Source organism: Lolium rigidum, chromosome 3, assembly GCF_022539505.1.
Source record: "Lolium rigidum isolate FL_2022 chromosome 3, APGP_CSIRO_Lrig_0.1, whole genome shotgun sequence".
NCBI lineage: Eukaryota > Viridiplantae > Streptophyta > Magnoliopsida > Poales > Poaceae > Lolium > Lolium rigidum.
Window position 1 is genome coordinate 390763843 of NC_061510.1, and position 7605 is coordinate 390771447.

The following is a 7605-nucleotide window of genomic DNA, read 5'->3' on the forward strand; positions in this document are numbered from 1 at the left end:
GATTCCCAATAGTTTCTCTTGCAAAAAATTTACTAATAAATGCCAAAGTGTGATTACTAAGGTGAGCGACTTGATAAATCTAGTTACAAATCGGTGGGATATGACTGATATGACTGATGTTAACATGGTAAAAGAATCGGTGCAATATGGAAGAAAATTTGATGTTGGCCGAGGTCCAGGGCCAATGAATACTCATTCAATGTGGGAGAAAATCTGAAAATTAGAAGTCTCTATGAAGATCAAAAAATTTGTGCGGAGGGTAATGCAAGACACTCCAGTGTGCCAAGTTACACTTGCAAATCGACATGTTAGACATGTTAAAGTCAGTGGTCATTATTAAATACTAGATAGGAAGGCGCGGCTTGCCGGGCGTTTGCCCACCAGCGGGTAAGCAGATTAAAATAATCATTTCAGCAAGTAGATTAAAATAACCACTTTAAATGTAGTGAATTTTATTAGGTGAAAAGTTCTGAAAATATAGGGAATGAGCATAAAATATAACTGAAACACTTGGAACGATTTTCTCTGTGGAGGCAAGCTTTCTGCCCATCTTGTTCCAACTTTATACATAGAGATGAAAATAAACTTCCCCTACATAGAGCAAATCATACGAAAAAACTAAAAATCAGAAACATACAACCTCACACTCAATCCATATTTGACAGGGATGCCCTATAAGCCAGGTATCGTAACATGAAGGTCAAAATCACTGGAAGGGTACCTCTCGTCTTCCTTGTAACCCTGAAAGTAGTAATCATCAGGACACAATCAGTTCAAAATAAGGAAAAGTTTGACATAAAAAAAGGGATCCAATATGAAAGAAAGAGCAGAGATCCAATACACATATCATGCACAAAAAGCCCTCCACAGGACAATGCATATAAGGCCATCAATTGCACACCTAGAAAAGGAAATATGGAAATTCATCATAGCTATGTAGACACTCCTTTTTTTAAATAAAAACAAAATAAGAGGATTATCGATCAAAGCTATGTAGACACTCCTTTTTTTAGTCTGCAACTGTGATCCGAAAAGCACACTCATGAGTAATTCTGTTTCCTTTTTAGTATGCAGTTGTGAACCAAAAATCACATTATCAATAATTCAGTGCATGTATATTTTTACGTACAGAGGTTAGGAAAATGCAGGGCATAATTGTAAGTGTTAGGACTATGTGAGGTTGGGCTGCACCTAGTTGTTAATACATGAAGCAGGCGCCGCATGGTCGCCGACAAGGCCGCTGTCACTGCTCATGTTGGAGTGCTTGATCCTTTTTAGCGTCACGGCTGCAGGCCTATGCAAGATCTCCATGATCCGCTATTCCCCGATAAACAATTCCAGTATGAGATTTTTAATAAATACCTGAAAGCAAATAAGAAAAGATAATATATCCATGGCACTGTATTACATGTTCCTAGTAAAAATACTGGTTAGACCAGCCAATAACCAGGCATATTGACCCTAGGCTCTGAAACTACCCTTCAAGGAAGATGAAATAACCTGGTGGTAAGGAAAGTAGCGGTGCCTTAATATCTTCCAAAGTCTTGCTGATTCACGCATACTGTTTTACCTTTGAGCACGTCGAAACATAGGCATATACCCTCAACAAGTACAGTACCATTCACCTATATGAAGAATGCAATGAAGATTCATTTATTCAGAGTCCACAATAATAGGAAAATAGGCTTAGTCTCCACAATTCTAGTATTAATAAGCATAGAAATACCTAAGATGCAGCCATTCTCTCTTCCTCTCCAGATATGTCGTCTAGCTCACCTTGCACGTCAGGCACGGCCAAATTCAACAGACGATAACTATCATCAGAAATTAAGAATATGCCAAAGCTGACCCAAAAAGTATTGAATGGGATACTGGCTGGACCAAATTACAATTAATCAGACAGTCTCCACTGTTGATAATCGTCCATTTGTACTTTTCAGACTACCATTTAAATGGTTTCCAGAAATATGACTACTTAACTCAAAAGACCAACGGGACAAACGGGTAATGAGCCTAATAAAAGAATTCAAAACCATACACTAAAAAGCCTTCAGCATATCTCAAAGAAAGAAAGGAAACCTGTCCCAGTAGAATTGCTGATGATAGTTATTCATGTACCAAACTCTGGTGTCACTATTTAAAGTTTCCTAGACAGGTAGTTTGCGTTTACGCTGCAGTAAGTTTCTCCTAGAAAATGGCTTTATTGACACTTGTTTTCACCCATTCAAAATTTTATAACAGCAACATATTGCCTATTTAAGTGGTTTTAAGATATCTTCATGTGTGCAAATTAAATTTCACATGGTGAAAATATTTATGTATGCTCCAAATCCCTTCAGCTACTATTTACAATGTAGACTCTACTTCACGGATGGTTTATGCAATACAGCAGAGGCTGCTATGAGTTCATGTCAGGATATGGGATAAGAACACGCTTTGCACATCAATACGGTTACTTTAACTTTCATTTGGGACTTCCTTTCTGGATGTGAACTAAAACAAAACATGCCTTAATGTTAATTTGCGAAATTTGAGGGAACTATTCTGCTATATGTAGTTCAACCCTAACAGTAAAAAACAAAAGGAAACCTAGCATTAACGAATGCTACAATAGGTTTCTTCAAGATGATAAGTATCATTCAGTGAAGACATCTACGTCCTTAAATATACGATAATCAAAGTCTTCTATCTTAACTTCTGAAATTGAAGAACAGGGAGCTCAACTGCAGCTTGGGACCTCCAATTTGGTCATGAAATGCTAGCCATACAGAGCATCCCTTCAATGTGAAAAGTCAAGGAAACCGTGGCAAGGCCCCAAAAGACCAAAGCCTCTACTAATTGTAGTCAACAAATGTAACCTACAATTAAATAAAACACCGAAGTCTCAACAAATCAAGCAAAGCAAAGAAGAATAGAAAGAGTTAATAAACCTATGTTGGAGCAATTATTTTTTGCATGTATAAACAAATGGGGTAGATTTGAACCAGAAATATGGGAAGGGGGGCCTTAGAGGAGTGCTTGCTGATGTACCACAAAACTTTTGCATAACCTACAAGGAGCAGACCCGGTCCATCTTTATCCACTTTAAACGGAAGAACAGCTCCAAACGCTTATTTCAGCTTTCAAGTTTCAGTAATGTTTCATTATTGACGGTTTGGAAAAAAATCCTTCTGGGCTGGAATATCTATTAATACCACAATAATCAAATGACTATACGGATCTAGGAACCTACTCAATAAACCTACTACTTCAATCTCCATACTTTTACTCCATCTTATTGGCTTCACAGATAAAACACAACTATTCATTCAAAAAACATTTATGTAAGGAACAAGTAAATTAATTACTGCTTTTCTTGTATAACCTAAGAGTACATAAAACACGCACCTGGGCAACAATGGCAACCGTGATTTCAGAAAAGAAGAACGGATTTGTACCTAGTGTCGCCGCTGGAGAGTCCTCAACATATTAGGAAGAAATAATAAACAGCATCGTCCAACTATGTGTGCGAGCTGATCTTGTTTTGTTTCTACTTGCTCAAAACGCCAAGGGAAAAATAAGTGATTAAACCCTGAAGTGGCTGTTTACATTAAGTCAAAATGACCTGATCCGTAAGAAAGAGAATCTGCCGCATATACACAAGGTACTGAAGGTATCATATATAGGGAATACATAACTGAAGCTCAGTGCCCTACAATTACAAAAGAGACAATAAAACAAGTGTAAGACCACAATATTACTTCATTTTTCAAATCTGGTAGGAACACCAGTATGTTTGAATTCTCGGGTTTGGCGGCATATTAGGCCAAACCAAGTCAAAGTTCAGAAGATAACTTCTAAATATTCTCAATAACTCAGTTCAAATCAAGAAAATATGGGTGTCTCTTCAGTCACTATACTTGCCAAATATTATGTTGCACAACTAATGAAACACCGCTGGTTTAATAAATCTACAAAAAGATTGCCTGAGGCACAGTCCTGCGCTATAGCCCGAGCCATACAGAAGGCTAACCTCACTACAGAAAAACATACATTTATACACAAGGCTAACGTGAACTAAAACACCTTGTATTGAACTGCAGATCAGTACTGCACATCCTTATTTTTGGTATGCTACTTTCCTATATGGTTAAAGCCGCTATTTACAAACTAAGCATAAAGGAAGACAATAAACTTGTACCTAGATTAATATTGTTTTTAGACAAGAACTAAGCCTCCCTAGCACCCCTCATTTTCTCACATATCCTTTCCCCTAAAAGTAGCAATTTTAAAATCTATGCTTCCATTCATTCTTGGTAAACATGATGAAAATACTGCTTTGAGTGTCGGAACCAAGATTTATAGCACTATTCAACTTCTAAGCTATCCCCTCCCTCTAAAAAAACATCAAATTTAAGAGGATTGCCTGAGGGCTGAGGCGGTCCAGATCTGCAATGAGCCATAGACAAGGCTAATCTATCTATACATAAACATGCCTTTACACACAAGACTAACTTTTAGGAAACAACCCAATATCGAATTGTCGATCAGTACTGCAAATCCTTACTACAAGCTGAACAACAATAATCTACGCATGGAAAAGGCTGAAATATGCCCTTTGCCCGCATACTGGCTTGTGCCACAGTATGCGCTGCATGGGGTGACGAAGGCGTTCGCGTGAGTAAGGCACCTCGAGTTCAGTTATGACCAGGCACCGGCGAGCCTACTGGAAATAAAATAAATTGTTAAATCAGAGGGTCCTTGGCAGATTAGTTTATTACTTGATCACAACATTTTCTCTGGCCAAAGAATACAACAAAAAACAAACAATATATGGTAAGTACTAAGTATACATGGATTCAAAGAACCAAACAAGAGATACATACCATTTCAGAAAACAAAGATGACAACAACTGCCATTTGTTTCCGCATAATCAATGAGCCCTTTCAATTTCTAATCAATCATATGCCATCATTCCCTGCACAACTTGTGAGCTTCAGAATTCCCCACATAAAACGACCGGAACCAGTCTCCATTCTCCAATACCGGCTAAGAGCACCTGCAAATAGAAACGACCAAAACCAGTCTCTATTGTCAAAAAAAAGTGTCAATCGGCGGCAGGGATGAACCATCTAGCCGATGCAAACATTTTGGGTTTTCTTTTCATGACATGATCAGAAGGAGCATGCAAAGGCCACCTAACTTCAGTCTAAATGAAATATCTTTGCTTATTTACTAATTATTTAATCCAATGTAGCAGATTAAGGTACAGAGGTAAGTACACATATCCTAGCTTCGGTAAATAAAACCAAACATCACATGCTACTGGAACAAGCATTTTGTTTCTTGCAGTTAGATGCTCATCTTGTTCTATAATTTTTTATGCAGCATTACACATTGGGGTGTCTTAATTATTTGAGCCTATCAAGCAGGCGGCCAAGATCTCTCTCCCGAGAAGGTTCTTGCACAACAACTATCCAAGAAATGCTATGTACTGAAGGCTCAGAGTTTATTCTTCATCTTTAAGAAAACACCATCTAATAGTTGCTCAGAGTTTTCAAATATACCAGCCTATACCATTTTTAGATTTAAAAAATGGTAATGAAGGCTCAAAGTTTTCTAATATACCAGCCTATACCATTTTTGGAATCTAAAAAATTAGTGTGCAAGCCCAACTTTATCAAAAAGGAACCGAGGAAAGGTCAGTGCAATACTACCATTCAACCCAGTCATTTAAAGAGAACCATAGCCAGTCTCAAGTCAATAATATACCAGTTCACAAACTAATTCACTGAAGCAACTTCAGCTCATGCTCTTTATATCCAACATTTCGATTCAGTGTTAGCAAGGCATCCGGTCATTCATACCTTCCAAGTTCTAATGTTCTACAATTATTTTGAAAATTTATTTAAGGTGGTAAGATACTGAAATATATGGAGATTGAATATAATTGTGATCTATTTGAAGAGGTTGCACAAATGGACGTACATTTCCCTTCTCAGTAAAAAGAACCAGACAATTATGCTTCATTTGCCATCTCAACAAATGAGTGTCATAATGCGAGATTGCCCTTTACAATCCCAGTACTCTGGATCAGCGCAATGCCTGCAAAAGAAACAACAAAATTCTCATGAAGAAAAACAAGCTTTTTAATTGAAGGTTTCTGTAAACATTCAGTATAAATTCACATTTACACAAATATTATATTTACTACATGGCAAGCCAAGAAATAACAAAGATATGATCTCAAAATAGGAGAGAATGAAATGCATATATTATAACCTAGGTACAAATTATGTTAGGCCGCATATACCAAAAGAGAAATTGGAATGTATATTGATGTGGTTGTCATAGGCATAACAACAAATAGGTGTTATGCACCAAATTCACAAACCGTGGCACCTTAATTACATGACCTCAATCTGATGAATAATAGACTCTAAAACATGTAAGAATTGTTGGGAAGGAGGAGATCGACCTGCAGGTGGTAGTCAAGGCACCATGGATGCCAGCAACCAGGGAGTAGGGTTGTATTCTATTTTTATTCACCTTTTATTGCTGCCTGCTGCATAGAGAGAAGAGGAGGAAGGTGAGATGGGAGAGAGAGAGCAGAGACAGAGGTGGGAGAGACAAAGAGGCTTACCTGCGGCGAGCGCCGCCGCTGTTGGTCGCCGTCCGCTCGCTCAGACGGTCGGGGTAGAAGAGGAGCTTGCCGCCGCCGCGCTCCTCGTCCTTGGAGCTCGCCTTCGTTTCCTCTCATGGCGGCTATGGTTCTGAGGCGTTGGTCGAGGGAGAAGGTCGCGCGTCTACCAGCGCTGGCCCACACGGCCGGAGGAGGACGAGATGCTCGCGTGCGCCACCTCTACATCGTCGCCGGCCGGCTGCAAATAGAGAAAGAGGAGAGGAGACGGGTGAGAGAGAGAGAGAGAGAGTAGAGACGGGTGAATGAGAGAGGCAGAGACAGAGGGGAGAGAGGGAGGCGTACCTGCGGGCGAACTCCATCGTAGCTGCCGACGACATCGACGAGGTACACGCCGCCGCCGCGCTCGGGATCTGGCTGCCTCTAGGGTTTGTGCTGGGTCAAACCCAGACCACTCCCACAGCCTGATGTTTAGAGATGTCTTACTCAACTAGTATATTCAGGCTTATGATGGTGTGTATTATATGCACAAAGCTGAATCTTCTTGGATTTTATTGGATTTTCATTGTTTTACTAGATCCATACATGAAGTTTGACTTTGATATGCAAATGCATGTTGCAATATCAAGTTCCTACTTGATGTTAAAGATCTAGAGGGTAATGGTATTCGTGTGAGGAAGTGACGAATTCTGTATATTTTGAAGACAAGATGAAGATTCATCAGATAAAGGAAACAAAGTTGTGGGAAGCAACCACAATACTCTGAAGGAAGTACTAATCAACATTCATGCTTTACCTCAACAGAGGAGTACTTTAGTACATGAGAAGCATGAAGATGAGAAATATAATGATTATGGTGAAGCTGAAGCAGATCCATAGTTGTAACATCCCAAGTTTCAACAGCAATAAATAAGAAAGAGAATTTCCCCAAACCCAAAATTTGCAATTAACAAAAACTTTTTATATGCATATAGTGCCACATATA

The 7605-nt window shown here is 39.0% G+C and overlaps 1 long non-coding RNA gene across 14 annotated transcripts; it reads right to left on the bottom strand.

Moving 5' to 3' along the window:
• Positions 1-478: 478 nt before the first annotated feature.
• LOC124704519 lies at positions 479-7073 on the bottom strand. Of its 14 annotated transcripts, none has more exons than XR_007003589.1 (9): positions 6966-7072; positions 6624-6861; positions 6459-6545; positions 5969-6085; positions 3438-5039; positions 2985-3049; positions 1727-2858; positions 1501-1625; positions 479-1362 (listed from the first exon to the last, which is right to left on the bottom strand). It is a non-coding gene; the product is annotated as an uncharacterized LOC124704519 (long non-coding RNA). The 14 variants fall into 14 exon arrangements; XR_007003586.1 differs by having other exon boundaries at positions 1727-3691; positions 4670-4705; positions 4866-5039; positions 6966-7069; XR_007003588.1 differs by having other exon boundaries at positions 1727-3049; positions 6966-7073.
• Positions 7074-7605: the final 532 nt, after the last annotated feature.